The sequence below is a fragment of the Pan troglodytes genome, chromosome 17, assembly GCF_028858775.2.
Source record: "Pan troglodytes isolate AG18354 chromosome 17, NHGRI_mPanTro3-v2.0_pri, whole genome shotgun sequence".
NCBI lineage: Eukaryota > Metazoa > Chordata > Mammalia > Primates > Hominidae > Pan > Pan troglodytes.
The window spans coordinates 72,214,833-72,233,043 of record NC_072415.2 but is presented as its reverse complement, the minus strand read 5'-3'; the positions used below and the strand labels follow the sequence as shown (position 1 = coordinate 72,233,043).

General features: G+C 35.6%; 1 protein-coding gene across 29 annotated transcripts in view; it reads left to right on the top strand.

The window, feature by feature from the left end:
• Nucleotides 1-18,211, top strand: part of PIGN (phosphatidylinositol glycan anchor biosynthesis class N) — a 141,861-nt gene that overhangs the window by 823 nt on the left and 122,827 nt on the right. The window lies entirely within an intron of this gene.

Below are 18,211 nucleotides of genomic sequence, written 5' to 3'. Positions count from 1 at the left end.
CTTAAGCCAAGAGTGGTTGTTATAAAATCAGCTCCACGCCGGGCGCGGTGGCTCACGCCTGTAATCCCAGCACTTTGGGAGGCCGAGCCGGGCGGATCACGAGGTCGGGAGTTCGAGACCAGCCTGACCAACATGGTGAAACCCCTTCTCTACTAAAAACACAAAAATTAGTTGGGCGTGGTGGCGCACGCCTGCAATCCCAGCTACTCAGGAGGCTGAGGCAGGAGAATCGCTTGAACCCCGGAGGCGAAGATTGCAGTGAGCCGAGGTCGCGCCACTGCACTCCAGCCTGGGCGACAGAACGAGACTCCGTCTCAAAAAAAAAAAAAAAAAAAAAAAAAAAAATTCAATTCCGCTAATAAGGAGTCAAAGGAATTAACATCATTTCTCTTATGTCCCAAACGATTCTTTATCCACTGTCTCCTGCAACATTTCTGACTCGTTCATGCAGGCTAGAATCAAGGTTTTGGAACTTAGAACTATTTTAAAAGTTGAATGCTTCAGAGAGTTTTGATTTTTTTGATGAAATGTTAGCATATAAAGTACATATCCTAAGTTTAGAAGATCAACGTTTATCTTTTATGTCATTCCTTGATTATGATCTGAAAAGGTAAAGGAATTTCCAGTCAATACAATTAGACTGCTATTTCTTATGGCTCCTATTTTTTTCACACACAAATGACCACTTTTGCAGGCTTTAGATTTCCTTTCTTAGTGTACAGCTTCCAGTAAATGCCGAAGTACATAGGCAGTAGTAATTAGTGCTATCAGGTAAGTGACATATTACATTCAGTGTGTAGTAAACATTCCACAGTAAAGTATCTCCCGTTAGCTCCATGGAAAAATTAAAATAGACGATTCTTACATAACCTTAGGTCAGGTTATTGGTTTACATGTAAAAGTATGCCAACAGTTAAGAGTAGGCTTTAATTTCAATTTACCCAGGCTCAATAAACTAAAATTTTCATTTGAATGGGGATTTGGGTTTTTAAAATTTTATTTTTGCTAGAAGTTTAAAAAAAAAGTACGAAGAATTTAAACTATTTTTTTATAGGACATTAGTTCCCAATGTTTTAATGATAAATAGTTTTCTGTGCCATATATTAAAAGTAAAACATGGGGAAAAAAATCCCCCCAAATAGAATTGAAATGGCAAATACTGTATCCTGTTAGAGATTTCTTAGCAAAAGGGATTGCTGATCCGTATTTTAGTTGAATTTTCCAGAGAGATTAAAATGGAACCAGTTTCTGGAATCCAGGAATGGAGGATTAGTGAATGGCATGGGAAGGGCATGATTAGAAATGGATTGTTTATATACAATATTTCCATCTCCATGATTGGGAAATTGAGAAATCTCCTGCATTTAGGATTCCTGAAGAGGATTATGCTTATAAGATAGAAAAGCTTAAGTTCAGATCCCAATTCTACTCATTATTTATTGTGAGACCTTGAAAAAGTTACCTAACTTCTCAGCCTCACTTGCATTCGTCTATCAAAGGGGATAAGGGAAGTACACAGAATTGAGAATGTTCTTGTCCCAGTGCCTGGTACCTGCTACACAATAACTGTTACTGTGGTCACTTATTAATTATTGAAATATTAGTATGTGTTGAGAACATTTGACAAGTGTTTAAAAATAAAACTAATATCAATCGTTTTGGCAGTGCAAGCCTGAAAAAGCAATTAAGTCAGTAGGGCTGAAGGGAGTTATCTTTAATTTGGGGTCTCAGTTCTAAAACACAAGTTGAAAATAGATTTAAAATGTTTCCTCAGAGAGTTGTAAGAACTTGCATGTAGAGGAATTCTTCCCATACAAATCTGTGGTTTTCTGCTTCTATTTCTGCCTCCTATCCTATAACCATGAACTTGTGTGTTTGATCTTGTAAGCCCATTAGAAATCAACTGCCCAGTCTTCCCAGTATGTACTTTTCTTTTCCACAATACACAGAGGTTTGGTTATTCGTGAATAATGTATAAGTAACACACACTGGAATATTAAAAATTACCGATCACTACTTATAATAATTTATTATTAATAGTGTTGGGAAATTTCCTTTCTACTTAGTAAGATTTTCATTAATCTAGGCCCTTACAACTAATGTTTCATCTGACTGATAGTTATTAAAGCTTGTGCCTTAGCAATGAAGATGTAAAAGATGCCTTTTTTCAAAGCATGTCAATCATTTTAGTATTTAAAAAATTATTTTAGGTTTTAATAGTCTTAAAAGAACCACAAGTAATATTCTGAATGCAAGTTTTGGTTGACTTGAGGTTTTAGTAATACCTCATGTTTTATTGTTTTTCAGTGTGTGGTAAACATCCACAGATAAACTAGATAACTTGTATTGGTACATGCATATATCTTTTTAAAATTTTAATAGTTATGCATTTGTTTTGGAGGTATTTCTTTTTCAATAAATCTGAATAAATTGTGATTTTCTTTAAAGAGAAGTATTAAGTAATATTTAGTATTAAGCAATTAAACTAATTAAAATAAGTAGTTAGTGAATGCTGATATTTTGTAATAACTGCAATTTTATTTACATTAATAGTAAATTACTTTATCATAAAAGGTTTAATTTTTTTTTTAAGTATTTTCAGTCTTCACATCTTGTTCTGGAGGAACAAAAACAGAAGCAGGGCATCCTCTAGTGGCTGTAGTGCACATTGCATTTACCCTTGAAATGGTAATTCGAAATAATTTATTCAGCAAACATTTGAGTCCTTACTAAGTGCATAAGACTCTGATGGGTGTTGGAGATGCCCCGTCCTGCTGTCATGGAATTGTGGTGAAGTGACAGAGACGGACATTAATTCAAATAGTCGTAGACAAAGCTATGTAATTACAAACTGAAGTAAAAGTTTTCGTTTCTGACTTGACCTGCATAGTCCCTGAGGAAGTGATGCTTGAAATGGAATGTTAGGAGAGAGTGGAAGATAGGTTGCAAGTACATTCTGCAGAGAGGAATTGAGCCTACGAAGGTCTTATAGCAGTGGGATACTTGAATAAAAGAAGGGGCCAGTGATGTGAGATGTTACAAAGTAAAGGGGAGTGCTATGAGACAGGGTTAGAAAAGAAGGCAGAGGCTAGTCTATAAAAGACCTTGTTAGTCACATTAAGGATTTTAGTCTAGATTAGTAGGTGAAAAGGTACTGGAGAGTTTTTTTTTTTTTCAGCTGTGACTTCATTTTTAAATTTATTTTTTAATTAACATAAACGATTTTATGTATTCATTGTGTACATGATGTTCTTCAGTATATATACATTGTGAAATGCTCAAATCTAGCTAAGTAACAAATGCATTACCTTACACATAGTTATCATTTTTGTGATGAGAAATTTGAACATCTACCCTCTTAGCAGTTTTCAAGAATACAATATATCATCATTAACTAGAGTCACCATGCTGTACAACAGAGCTCTTGAACTTATTCCTTCTATCTAACTCTAATATGAATGCTTTGATCAGTATCTCTACAATTGCCCCTCCCTGTGGAACTACCCCAGCCTCTGGTAACCACCATGCTGCTTCTAATTCAGTGGGGTCAACTTTCTTAAGTTCCACATAGGAGTGAAATCATGCAGTATTTGTGTTTCTGCACCTGGCTTATTTCACTTAGCATACCAGGCTTCAGGAACATCCATATTGTTGCAAACGTGTCTTTTGACTTTAAAGACAGTGAATGCTTCACAGAAGGCACTGGAGAGTTTTATACAAGGGGTAAGATGTTCAGATTTTCTTTTGAAAAAAGAAAAGCAAGTAATACTCTGGCTACATGGCAAGAAATGGATCAGAGAAGGGTTAGAGTATATAGGGGTGACCTATTCCTGCATTGCAGTAGTTCGCACAAGAGATGGTATACATCTTAAATTATAGAGGTGTCAATGGAGATTAAGACAAATGAACAGATTCAAGAAACACAAAGTGGACAATTGTTAGATTAAATAAAGGGGAAGAATAGGGTGTAAAGAACGGTGCCTATTTCTCAGACTTACATACTTGGTGGGAAGATGGTGCCACCTACTGAGATTGTGAACACTAAGGATTTAGTAGGTAGTGGACAAGGCTCATGGGAAATGTTATGAATTTGGTTTTAAACCTACTCAGTTTGAGTGTCTTTGAAATGTCCATGTAGATTTATAAAGGTTCGAGTTACATATATGGATTTGGAGCTATAATTTGTTGAGACTTTTGCATATTAGGTGATAACTGAAGCCACAGATATGATGAAACTTGCCAGGATAGAAAGTATAGAGTGGGAAGAAAAGACAGCTGAGGACCAAGTTTTGAGTAACTCCAAAATTTAGTGATCAGATAGAGACTGTTCAACATTGGTCAGAGGTGTAGGTGAAAAATGAAAGCAGTAATGTTCATAGAAGCCAGGTGAAACAGCCTATTAAAAAGGAGAAGGCATCTGGGCATGGTGGCTCATGCCTGTAATCCCACCACTTTGGGAGGACAAGGTGGGTGGATCACCTGAGGTCAGGAGTTTGAGACCAGCCTGGCCAACATGGTGAAACCCCATCTCTACTAAAAATACAAAATTACCTGGGCATGATGCTGTGTGCCTGTAATCCCAGCTCCTTGGGAGGCTGAGGCAGGAGAATTGCTTGAACCCGGGAGGTGGAGGTTGCAGTGAGCCGAGATTGCGCCACTGCACTCCAGCCTGGGTGATAGATAGGGTGAGACTCTGTCTAAAAAGAAATAAAAATAAAAAGGTTAAGGCGACTGGGCCCAGCAACTCACACCTGTAATCCCAGCACTTTAGGAGGCCGAGGTGAGTAGATGACTTGAGCCCAGGAGTTCAAGACCAGCCTGGGCAACATGGCAAGACCCCCGCTCTACAAAAAATACAAAAATTAGCTGAATGTGGTGAACATGCACCTGTGGTCCCAGCTACTTGGGAAGCTGAGGTGGGAGGATCACTTAGCCCAGGAAGCTTAGGTTGCTTAGAAAATGAAGACTAAAAAATAGCTATTAGATTTTGCACTGTTAACTGTCTTTACTTTCTTATGAAGTAATGACAATAGGGTTTAAGTTGTTTGAGATTTAGGTGGTCAGGAAAAAAAAAGAGGTCACATTCAGTCTTTTCAAGAAGTTTGACTGTGTTGGGGAGAAAAGGGCAATAGATATTTAAATTTTTTTTTATTAATACTGATATTTATGAGATGTATCCTTTTCAGAAATATAGTATTTCATTATGAATAAACAATTTATCTGTTCCCTATGGTTAGATATTGTTTCCAATTTTTTATTATTACAAATAGCAAAAGCCAAGATTTGAATGTAAAGGTTTAAAACCTGTTTCTGATGTGTAATTTTATCATAGTAAATTCTACACTAGTAGCAGTACTAATACTTGTGAGCTGGTTAAAAACATAAGCTGATGTCTACCTCACACCATAAACAAATAATTATTTTTGTTTCAGAGGACACAAACCAACACAAATAAATTTTAAATAATGAAAGGTAAAAACAAAAATCTAAAACTATTAGAAGAATATATGTGACATAAGAACCAGGGAAGTTTTCTTCTATAGTACAAGACACAAAAAACTCACACCAGAAAGGATAAATGTTTGACAAATTTTACTGTATTAAAGTTGAAAATTTCATTTTAACAAAAGGCCCTATGAACAAAATTTATATATAAATGTGTATATCTAGCTATGTATAAACATACACACACTTTATAAACATACACACACATATAATTTTAATGTACAAATCAAATAAAAGGTCAATAACCCTAATCCTATCTGATCAAAGGATATGAATAGGCAATTGAAAGGAAGAGAGACCCAACTGGCCAATAAAAACTTGAAAAAATTTTCATACTCACTAGTAATCAGGCAAATACATATTCAAATAACAGGATGCCAATTTGGCCTGTTCAAATTGTCTTAAGGTAAATATGACAGTATCAAGCAGTTAGGGGGATTTAGAGATATAGAAGCTTTCATACATTGCTGGAGAGTATCTAAATTAGTATGGACACTTTGCCAGTCACTTGTAAAGTTGAAAATTTTGTTTATTAGAGCAATTCCACTTATAGAGGTGGCTTTCAATCTTATTGGTCCATAGAATAATTTGAAATAAAACTCAGTACAGGTTATATACATGCAAGAATATTGATGTGTGGATACACAGGAAATAAACAGACTTTTTCAAAATAATCATATACTACTTCTGAAGTACTTTGTGATGTGATATATTCTATATTTTATCCGATCCTATTGTACTGTATTCTATTTCATTTTTTAAAAAAAGGAAAGAAGGCTAATTGCAGTCCATGAAATTATTTTGTTATGGGTCACTACTCTACAGTTGGTAAAAATTCTAAAAATCTCCACCTTTACCATAAGAGAGCAGCTTAATTGCCATATTATTTGTAATCGTGACAACTGCGAGCAATGTTGATCAGCAGGATAGTGTTCAATTAAATTGTAATAGAGTCATATAATAGAATATAGGTCTTGAATGTTTAAGATCATTTATAAGGCTTTTTTGGTAGTACTGATTAGAATAAGCTTATAAAAGAAATAATGGCTTTGCATCTATACTGGTAAAAATTAATTTCAAGTAAGGTGGGGAAAGCAGGAGTGGAAATGATGATGATTATAATATTAATGTAATCTTGTAGAATGACAGATGGCTTTTATTTATGTATGTATTTATTTATTTTGAGACAGGGTCTCACTTTGTCACCCAGGCTGGAGTGCAGTGGCGTGATCTCAGCTCACTGGCAGCCTCGAACTCCGGGGTTCAAGCAATCCTCCTGCCTCAGCCCCACAAGTAGCTGGGACTACAGGCATGTGCCACCATGCCTGACTAATTTTTTTCATTTTTTGTAGAGATGGGGTTTCACCACATTGCCCAGGCTGGTCTCAAACTCCTGAGCTCAAGTAATCCACCTGCCTCGGCCTCATAAAGTGCTAGGATTACAGGTGTGAGCCATCAGGCCTGACCGACAGATGGCTTTTAATTACACAATTGACTGGGTTTAACATATATACTCTTCATATAGAAGAACATCAGTTTATGTAGGTGCCTCGTGATCTCAGGAGGTGGAGTGTAACTCCTCACTCTTTAAGTGTTGGCTGCATGTAGTGACTTCCTACCAAAAACTATAGTATGAAATGGGGGAACATTTACATGGAGAAACTTTACAGTGAACTTTACAGAGGAGAAACTGAACAAACCGCTTCAGCCAAGTGGTCAAGTTTTATATTAACAGTTTAGTAAGTCATGTTGACAGTACCCTTAATATGATGTGAAGAAAATGGTACTTTATGTATGTATGTTTCCTCTCCTGAACCTATAACCCCAGACTTACCATGAGGAAAACATCAGATAAATCCCAATAGCAAGACATTATACAAAATCTCTGACCAGTACTCCTCAAAACTCACAAGGTCATCAAAACAAGCAAAGTCTGAGAAATTATCACAGCCAAGAGAAGCCTAAGGAGATATGGTGACTAGCTGCCCTGTGGTATCCTGGTAGAGTTTCTGGAACAGAAAAAGGATATGAGATACAGATAAAAGATTTTGAACTCAAGTGGGCATGAATCATCTAAAGAACTAATAACCTCTATTCTACTTGCCATGAGAAAATTTGAAGATTAGTTCTCATGGGATTTTGTAAAGTCACATAGAGTTTACAATTAAAAATGACATAAATCTTGATGAAAAAATATATACCCCAGAATAATAAGCAAATGAACTAGTGCTAATTATATGGCTTAATAGTTTATCTGATAATCTTGTGTGCAGGCTCCAAGTACTATCTTACAGTTTTTCATTCCTCTTCTTCTTTTTTTTTTTTTTAAGTGGGTCTTGCTATGTTCCCAGGCTAGCCTTGAATTCCTAGGCTCAAGCAATCCTCCCGCCTCACCCTCCTAAGTAGCCGGGACTACCAGCTCTGTCTTACAGTTTTGGCTGGTTTTACTTCACATCATAGGTTTGTGTATTTTTAGTAAATGTTGAAGTGGTTAAGAACACAATCTCTAGGTGACATTACCGAAAATGGCAGAGTACGGTGGTTTATTATAAGGGTTAGTTCCTCCACTGAGACAAGCATAAGGGGGCAGAGTGACAGGATCAACTGTTTTGGGATTCTAAAATCTGGTCTGACATTTACAGCAACCAGGAGACTGCATAATGAAGAAGAGGGCAGCTGAATTTCAGAGTGCTGTGGCATTTAATCCACTGATTACCATCCTCATTCACCATTGTGGCAATGGCAGCAGCTGTGGGGACTACGGCCCACATTTCTGGTGTGACTTGCTCGTATTTAGTATGGACTTTGTTCTTAAAATACTGTGGTTGTGCATTTTGATCTGTCTAGTGGTTTCCTGAGTGACCAATGTAGAGGCTGAATTTTGTCCCATCTTTATCCCCTGCAAAAATTACATGTAATGCATGCCCAGAAAGATCCTGAGAGGTGCCTATGCTTCTACCTTTGGAAGATCTGTGAGCACTAGACAAGCAGAAGGTGAAGGCTAAGGCAGAAGTGTAGGTGGCCAAGCTTAGTGTGAGAGTACTTCAGCTGAGAGCCAGACTACAAAAACTTGGGAGAGTACTATTTGTTTTTGTTTTAGGCATTTAAGGAAACCTAAATCTGCCATTGGCTGATCAGTAAGATAACAAGAGACTTTAATGACCATAAACAAAAGGAATAAAGTCTTTTCAAAAATAGTTTGGAAAAGTTACTAAACGAAAGGCTGAACCCTTCAAAAATCAAAAGAAAATGCCAGAATTCTGGAATCTGATTTCTAGAATTACTGCATTATAATATTCAAAATATAAATTTCAACAGAAAGTTACAAAAAAGCATATAAAGACTCAGGAAAGGATGGCATATTCACAGAAAAAAATAAACAAATTGGTGGAAGCCACCCTTGAGGAAGTCCTGACATTGGACTTAGTAGACAAAGACGTTAATCGTCTGTCTTAAATATGTCAAAATGCTATGGGAAACCATAGACAAAGAACTAAAGGAAGTCAGGAAAGTGATGTATGAATGAGATAAGAGCATCAGAAGAGATATAAATTATTAGAATGAACCAAATAGAAATACTGGAGCTTAGCAGTACAATAGTTGAAACAAACTGTTCACAAGAGGGATTCAGCAGCAAATTTGAACAGGTGGAAGAAAGAGTCAATGAACTTGAAAATGGGGCAATTGCAATTATAGAAGCAGAAAGAAAAAGAAATGAAGAAAAGTGAACAAAACCATAGGGACCTATGGGACACCATCTTTAATTCATAAGCTTTTTAGTATGGTTTATGCCAATGTGAACATTAAATCACTGATAGTCTGTAAGTGTAGCAAATCATGTTTGACAAGAACAAAGGTTACCTGAAATCAGAGCTATCCATAAAACTTGTGGTGGTTTATAATTACAACAGTGTATCTTTTGAGTATAGATTCAGACTCCAATTTTTTTTTTTTACTTTTTATTTAAAAATAATTTTTAGATCTGTGGAAAAGTTGCAAAAACAGTACAGAGTTCCAGTACACCCTTTACTCAACTTCACCTAATGTAAACATCTTATGTAAACATCGTATAATTATCAAAACCAGTACATTAGTATTTGTATAATACTATTAACTACAGATCTTAGTTGAAGTTAACTAGTTTTTCCACTATTTTCTATTTTCTCATCCAGTTTCCCTTGTTGTGTTTAGGTAAGTCTCTTTAACCTCCTCCATTCTTTTACAGAGTACTTGCCCATTATTTTGTAGGCTGTCTCAGTTTGGATCTATCTGATATATTACCATTATTAGATTGAGATTATACATTTTTAACAAGAATACCACATGTTCTTTTGCCAAGACTACCATGTTTTGCCTTTCTCGGTGCATCTGGTCAGGGTTACATGATGTTAGTATGTCTTACTATTGGTTATGTTAACCATGACCACTTGGTTAAATGGTGTCTGACTATTTTCTCCATTGTTAGTATTTTTCCCTTTGTAAGGAATAAATATTTGGAGAAGTTTCTTTAAGACTGCAAATATCCTGTTTCCCTGAAACTTTGATCCATTGATTTTAGCATTTATCAATGGATCTTGGTGGCAATAATTACTGTGATGTTTGCCTAGTTATAATTTTATATCTCCCTCATTCCTGCTACCTGAATTAATTGAAATTATTCTGTAAAAAAGAGATATGGGATTCTAAACTCATTAATATCTCATTGTATTCTGGTAGAGATAAGGATAATAAGTCATTACTTGATAAAGCAATTCTCTCTAACATAATGTTAGAGAAAATTATCAATTATATTCTCACTTGATTTTCCTTTCTGGAATTTTAGATACTCTTTTATAGCCTAGTTATATATCTCATTAAATAAGTTATTTAAAAATAAAAATTGCCTGAAACTTCTTGTTCATTTCTTACCTTTTCTTTGTCTGAAATTTGAGACAATAGAGCCTGTACTTCCTAATTGGAAAGATTAATTAGCTAATGATGGTTCCTAAGATACCTAGGGGGAATTTTAGAAGCTTTCAAGGACTTTTTATTAGCTCTCTTCCTGCCATCTTCCCCAAAATAAGTAAAATTTCTCTTTGACTTGATGCTGCATTAACTGTACTTTTTAGTGAACTGGGGGAAAATAAATAAAGTTCAAATATATACTCATTCCACCAATGAATCATAAAGTGACTGCACTATGCCGTTAGGTGGTGAGCATGAGTGAACAGAAACGCAGTCATTGCCTTCATTCTAGCTTATATTCTAGTCTGAGGATACATATTAGAAACATGCATTTGGCCGGGTGTGGTGGCTTACACCTGTAATCCCAGCACTTTGGGAGCCCAAGGTGGGATGCCATAATGAGGTGAGAGAGGTATGCAGGGCCATGGAGGTAGTGGAAGGACACAGGATATTACTCTTGCAACAATGGAAAGCTACTCACAGACTTTAAGAAGGGAAAAGATGTAATCTAATTTACATTGAAAGGGAAGAAAATGGAAATTTTATGGGGAATGGGTTAAAGAGTTTTAACCTTTAATCTGAGTTTTGGGGTCAGTACCTGTGTATAAAATTCCTGAAGAACAATTAGAATGAAGTATAGTGAACAAGTGAAATGTACTACAATTTGTAGAGTAAAATATATAATTACTTTAGATGAAGGGAGAAACTTAACATTGTGTAGTTTTCTGCAGTTTGGTAGGGAAACCATTTGGAAGTTGTTGAAGAGGTCCAGGTGAAAAATAATGGACTTAGGTGATGGCAGTGAATGTGGAGAAGTGAAAACACGAGTTCTTTTGAAAACAAAACTCAACTGGACACTGAGTTTTATATATATAATGACATAAACATTATATATATTAAATATATTAAATATATATTATATAAAATATATATTTATAATATATATTTAATATATATAATGTTTATGTCATTCGTGTTTAGTAGTGAACACTGTGAGCCTGTAATCAAGAAATTTTATTAATTTGATTAGGGTAGTTGTTTTCAGATCCTCTTAAAAGCTTTTTTGAGGGGGAGGGGATTGAATTGCATGACAGTTTAAAAATGGTCTCATTGTCTCATAGCCATGATTTTTATAGGAACTAAGTAATTGTATAGGACATTCATTTTTCTGTTCAGCTAGTTGCTATGTATGTTTTTAAAAATATTGTGCTTACCTAAACCACTTTTAAAAATAATGCATTAGCATTAATTTAACCGATTTAATTAATTAATAATATTGGGAATTTAATAGGATCAGAGAAAATATGAATAATATAAGCTTCTATTGGATAATGCAATGGTTAAAAGTAAATGTGTCTATGATGGTAGTTAAGTCTTTATAATTGTTTACTCATTCATCTCCCCTAATTAGATTTTTACTGCTGCATATTAAATAACAGTATGAGCTGAGACCTCACTTCATGTCTCTGGCCTTCAGCTTGTTCTTTTGTGAACTCAAAGTTTGACTCAATTGCCTTTGCTTTATAATATGCCATTTCTTCATATAGGCAATAAACATTTACTAAGGAGCTATTAATGGGTCAGTCACAGGTGGAAGAATGTTGTGAATATAGAAGTGACTGGGAGTGTGTCTAAAAGATCATATAATTTGGTATGTAAAACTGAAAAAGTAAGTAATTACAGCAGTGAACTAGGAGCTACTGTTGGAAGTGTTTCTAAGGCAGACAATGAGAAGATGAGAAATGATCAGTTTTTTTTTTTTTTGAGTTGGAGTCTCGCTTTGTTGCCCAAGCTGGAGTGCAGTGGCATGATCTTGGTTCACTGTAAACTCCGCCTCCCAGATTCAAGCGATTTTCCTGCCTCAGCCTCCTGAGTAGCTGGGATTATTGGTGCCCGCCACCATGCCCAGCTAATTTTTGTATTTTTAGTAGAGATGGGGTTTCACCACATTGGTCAGGCCGGTCTCGAACTCCTGACCTCGTGATCTACCCTCCTTGGCCTCCCAAAGTGCTGGGATTACAGGCGTGAGCCACCGTGCCCGGCCGAGAAATGATCAGTTTTAATAGTGAAATTATGGAAGGCTTTTTAGCTTTTGCCCCCTATTTGTTGCTCTTCCTTGTGTTCCAATTGGAAAGGATGAAGGGAGAGAATTAATTAGGTGGTTGAATTGGCAGAATTTAGTGACCATATGACTATTCTTATTTCATAATGTTTAATTTATCTTTGTGAAGCAAAACTGAGGTGTTATCATTTACTGAGTGCCAAGTGTTGGGCTAGGTACTTGACATACATTTATTCTAATCCTCACAACCATTTTTATAGTTCATCAGTATTATCTGCATTTTACAGGTAAGAAATACAAAGTTTGGGTAATTTTAGTAATGTACCTAATGCCAGAATCTGCTAAGGACATGATCTCCAAGCGCATCCAAAATAGACACCAAGGCTGGGTGCAATGGCTTACACATGTAATCCCAGCACTTTTTGGGAGGCTGAGGTGAGAGGATTGCTTCAGCCCAGGAGTTCAAGACCAGCCTGGGTGACATAGTGAGACCCAGTCTCTACAAAAAGTAAAATAAAATTAGCCAGGTGTAGTGGCACACCGTGTGGTCCCAGCTACTAGGGAGGCTGAGGTGGGAGGATTGTCTGAGCCTCGGAAATTGTGCTGTTGCACTCCAGCCTGGGTGGCAGAGTGAGGCCACTGTCTCAAAAATAAATAAACAGAATAGACACCAAGTTGCATTTTAAAATTTTGTAGACCATAACCTAATAAATGGCTGAATAGAGTTATTGTCAAAATCCTTGTTATTTACAGAGTTTATTTGCATGATTTGGATCACCAATAAGAAGTCCCAATCTTAATTACCAATTTGGCAGGAAAATATATCTTTGTCTCTTCTATTGCTTTCTTCAGCATAATGTAAAGTCAACTATTTACAGTTTGATTTTAAAAATATGAGTTGGGTTGCTTCACAATCTAGTTATTTTTAGTATTGCTAATATTTTATGTTTGTATGGTGTCATTGGGGAGTCTACTTATTTCCCACAATACTTCTGTAATGGAGTAGGACTGACAGTGTCTTTTTTTATGGATAAGGAAACAGTAACAGTGGCTTTACTAGAATCCACTCTTATTATGTAACAGAACTAGATTTTTATGTTGGCTATTATAACTTTAAGATGGTCAAAGTTCTGAAATAAAATGTTTTGTTACTTCAGTAAACCTTGGAAAATTTATATTATCTTTTAACACATAAACTTTGGTACTTAACTTAGCAAAGCAGTGCAGTGGCAAATGGGACAAGAAAGAACATGAGCCCAGGGAGTTATTTGTAAATGCAAATATACATTTGCATTTACATTTACAATTTACAAATATACATTTGCATTTACAAATACACATTTGCATTTACAAATACATCTTAATGTACTTATAAGTTAAGTACATTATTAGAGTACTAAGTTAAGTACATATGTATAAGTTAAGTACATATTAGAGTACTAAGATTTATTTCCATGATAAAGAGGAGGTGTTTAAATCAAAGTGAACATCTGTAAATCTAAATATGCCATATGTACTTCAGCTCTGGATAGAATTTAAGATCTAACTGAAAGGAATTAAGTACTTGAAAAATGACTTATTTTGAATAACTAAATGTGATACTTGCCCTTAGACTGGATCCTGGACTGCAGGACAGGAAAAAGGGATAATAGGTAAATATTATGGACAATTTTAGTCAATAAATTTGACAATTAGGATGAAATGGACAAATGGATAAATTCCTTAAAAACTACGAAAGCTTACTTAAGAAGTAATAGATAACCTGAATATCTATGTGTGTTTATCTGTATCTATATATGTGAAGACATTGGATATATGGCTGAAAACCTTGTCACAAAGAAAACCCCAAGCCAGTGGTTTCATTGGTGAATTTTGTTATTCAATAAAGGAAGAAATAATACAAATTTTACACAAACTCTTCCAAAAAATACAAGAAGGAACAGCATTTCCCAACTCATTGTCTGATACCAAAACCACAGAAAGATATAAGAAAAGAAAATTATAGTCTTATATCTTTCATAAACTTTGCTGCAAAAAATGGTAAAATTTTAACTAAGACCAACAATATGTAGAAAGGATAATACTTAATGACTAAGTGGAGTTTATTCTGGGAATGTAAGATGCGTTTAACATTTGAAATTTAATCAATATTAATTCACCACATTAACAGGCCAAAATATTAATTCACCACATTAACAGGCCAGAAAAATCGGATGATCATAATTATCTCAGTAGATACAACAAAAAGTATTTGACAAAATCCAACATCCATTCATGATTTAAAGCTGTCAGCATATTAGGAGTAAAAGGAAACTTCCTCAGCCTACTAGAGGGAATCTACAAAAACCTGGAAAACTGACAGCATTCATCCTAACATTGGAAACAAGGCAAGGATTTCTGCTGGAATCACTTCTATTCCACATCATACTGGAGGTTCTAGATAATACAAAAAGCATAAGATGTAAATAAAATACATAAAGATTGACAAAGAAGAAGTACAATTATCTTTATTCATAGATAACCTAATTATCTCCAGAAAGTTAAAAATACACAAAAGCCACCGTAACAGTTGATCAGTGTTGCAGGGTACAGGGTCAATATATAAAGATCAATGTTGATTTAAGAATTAACAAGGAGAAATTGAAATAAAAAATAACATTACAATAGTACCAAAAATATGAAATTTGTAAAGATGGTATTTAAAAATGATGTACAAGACCTATTAATTTGAAACTACAGAACATTGCTGAGGGAAATTAAAGAAGACCTAAATAAATGGAGAGTTATACTGTATTCCTGGACAGAGAGACTAAATATTGTTATCAGTTCTTCCCCAGTTGGTCTATGGATTTAACTCCATTCCAAACAGAATGTCATCATGCTTTTTTATAGATACTGACTTCGCTTCTGCAGCTTCCTTACCTCTCTCAGCCTTCATAGATTGAAGAGAGTTAGGGTCTTAAACTCTGGATTAGGCTTTGGCTTGAGGAAATGTTGTGGCTGGTTTGATCTTCTATCCAGACCACTCAAATTTTCTTCATATCAGCAATAAGACTGTTTAACTTTATTATCATTCATGTATTCACTGGAGTAACACTTTTAATTTTCTTCAAGAACTTTTCCTTTGCATTTACAAACTGGATAACTGTTTAAAACAAGAGGCCTAGCTTTCAGCCTGTCTTGGCTTTCAAAATGCCTTCTTCACTAAGCTTAATCATCTCTAACTTTTGAGTTAAAATGAGAGACACATGAGTCTTCCTTTCACTTGAACACTTAGGATGCCATTGTAGGGTTATTAATTGTCCTAATTTCAATTTAGTTGTGTTTTGGAATAGCAAGGCCCAAGGAGAGGGCGAGAGATGGGGGATGGCCAGTTGGTGGAACAGTCAGAACACACACATTTATTAAGTTTGCTGTCTTATATAGAATTGTCTCAAAACAATTACAATCATAACATCAAAGATCACTGATCATAGATCAACATAACTGACAACAGTAATGAAAAAGTTTGAAATAATTGCAAGAATTACAAAATATGACACAGAGACATGAAGTGAGCACATATTGTTGGAAAAATAGCACCAATATACTTGCTCAGTGCTGGGTTGCCTCAAACTGTCAACTTGCAAAAATAAATCTGCAAAGAGCAATCAAGTAAAGCACAATAAGATGTGGTATGCCTGCATCTAGAATATATTAAGAACCATTATGATTCTGTAACAAGAACACAATCTAATTAAAAAATTAAATCCATACAAAGGTAGATCAGTAAGCCTATGGAAAGATACTCAATAATATTAGTCATTAGGGAAATTATATTAAAATCACAACAAGCTACCAGTACACACCCACTTCAGATGAAGTTTAAAAGATTGACAATGCCAGGTGTTGCTGAGAATTAGAGCCACTGAAACTCTCATATAATGCTGGTGGGAATGTAAAGTTGTACAACAATTTTGGAAAACAACTAGTTTGTCAGTTTCTGAAAAAGTTAAACATGGCTGGGCACAGTGGCTTACACCTGTAATCCCAGCACTTTGGGAGGCCAAGGCAGGAGGATCACTTGAACCCAGGAGTTCGAGACCAGCCTGGGCAACATACTGAGATCCCCCCATCTCTACAAAAAATTTAAAACTTAGCTGGCATGCTGGCTGTCACCTGTGGTCCCAGCTGCTCAGGAGGCTGAGGTGGGAGGATCACTTGAGCCCAGGAGGTCAAGGCTGCAGTAAGCTGTGATCGTACGACTGCACTGCAGCCTGGGCAACAGAGCAAGACTTTGTCTCAAGGAAAAAAAAAAGTTAAACATATATTTACAATTTGACCTAGCCATTTTATTCCCAAGTGTTTACTGAAGCGAAATGAAAGCAGTGACTCACGCCTGTCATCTCAGCACTTTGGGAGGCCAAGGCAGGAGGATTGCTTGAGCCCAGGAGTTTCAAAAAAATTTAAAAAAATTTAAAAAAATAAGAAGAAATGAAAGCACACGCCCATACATAAGCTGTTACATGATTCTTCATAGCAGCTTTATCTGAAATAGCCAAAAACTTTTAGAAACAACACAAGTGTCAGTTAACATGAGAGTGAATGAACAAATTGTGCTATATCTGTGCAATGGAATAATGCTCAATAATAAAAAGGAACAAACATATATGATTCTAAAAGTATTTATGCTCAGTGGAAGAATTCAGATGGAAGAGAGTGCATGATGCAGAAATAGATTTTTATAAAATTCAAAAATGCAAACAAATCTATAGTGGTAGAAAATACATTAGTGGGCTGGGCATGGTACACCTATAATTCCAGCACTTGGGAGGCCAAGGTGGGCAGATCACTTGAAGCCAGGAGTTCCAAGACCAGCCTGGCCAACATGGCAAAACCCTGTCTCTACTAAAAATACAAAAATAGCTGAGCGTGGTGGTGCACGTCTGTAGTCCCAGCTACTCAGGTGGCTAAGGCATGAGAATTGCTTGAACCTGGGAGGCGGAGGTTGCGGTGAGCTGAGATCATGGCACTGCACTCCAGCCTGGGTAACAAAGTGAGACCGTCTCAAAAAAAAAAAAAAAAAAAAATTAGTGGTTGTCTAGGAAATGGGGTAATGTTGGATTACAAAGACTCGTAAGAAAACTTTTAGGTTGATGGGTTTGTTTGTTATGACTGTGATTATTACACTTTATGTACAGTTTTTTGGTCAATTATGCCTCAGTAAAGCTACAAAAATGCTATAAAGAACATTATTGGATCACTTCACAAAATTGGAATATGGATGGTAGATTAAATATGACATTGATGTTGAATTTACTGAATTGATACCTATACTGTAGGTGTATAAGAGAGTATCATTATTCCTAGGAAGTAAACACTGAAGTATTTAGGAATAAAGAGTCATGGTGTATATAACTTATCCTCAAATGGTTCAGAAACAATGTTATGTGATCAGGTATATACAGAGAAAAAGGACAAAGCACAGAGGCAAGGCTGGGATGGAGCAAAGCAGAGAAGGAGTGGGAAAAAAAGAACAAATAGGGAAAATGTTGACATTTAGGTGAATATGCTAAGGGGTATACAGGTGTTTGTACCATTCTCGTAACTTTGTTGGAAATTATTTTCAAATAAAAGATATTAAAAATGTGTAATAAAGCATGGTTACTTACAATGATTCCATAGTTGGGACATATAATAACCAGAAAGAAAAGTTGGTAA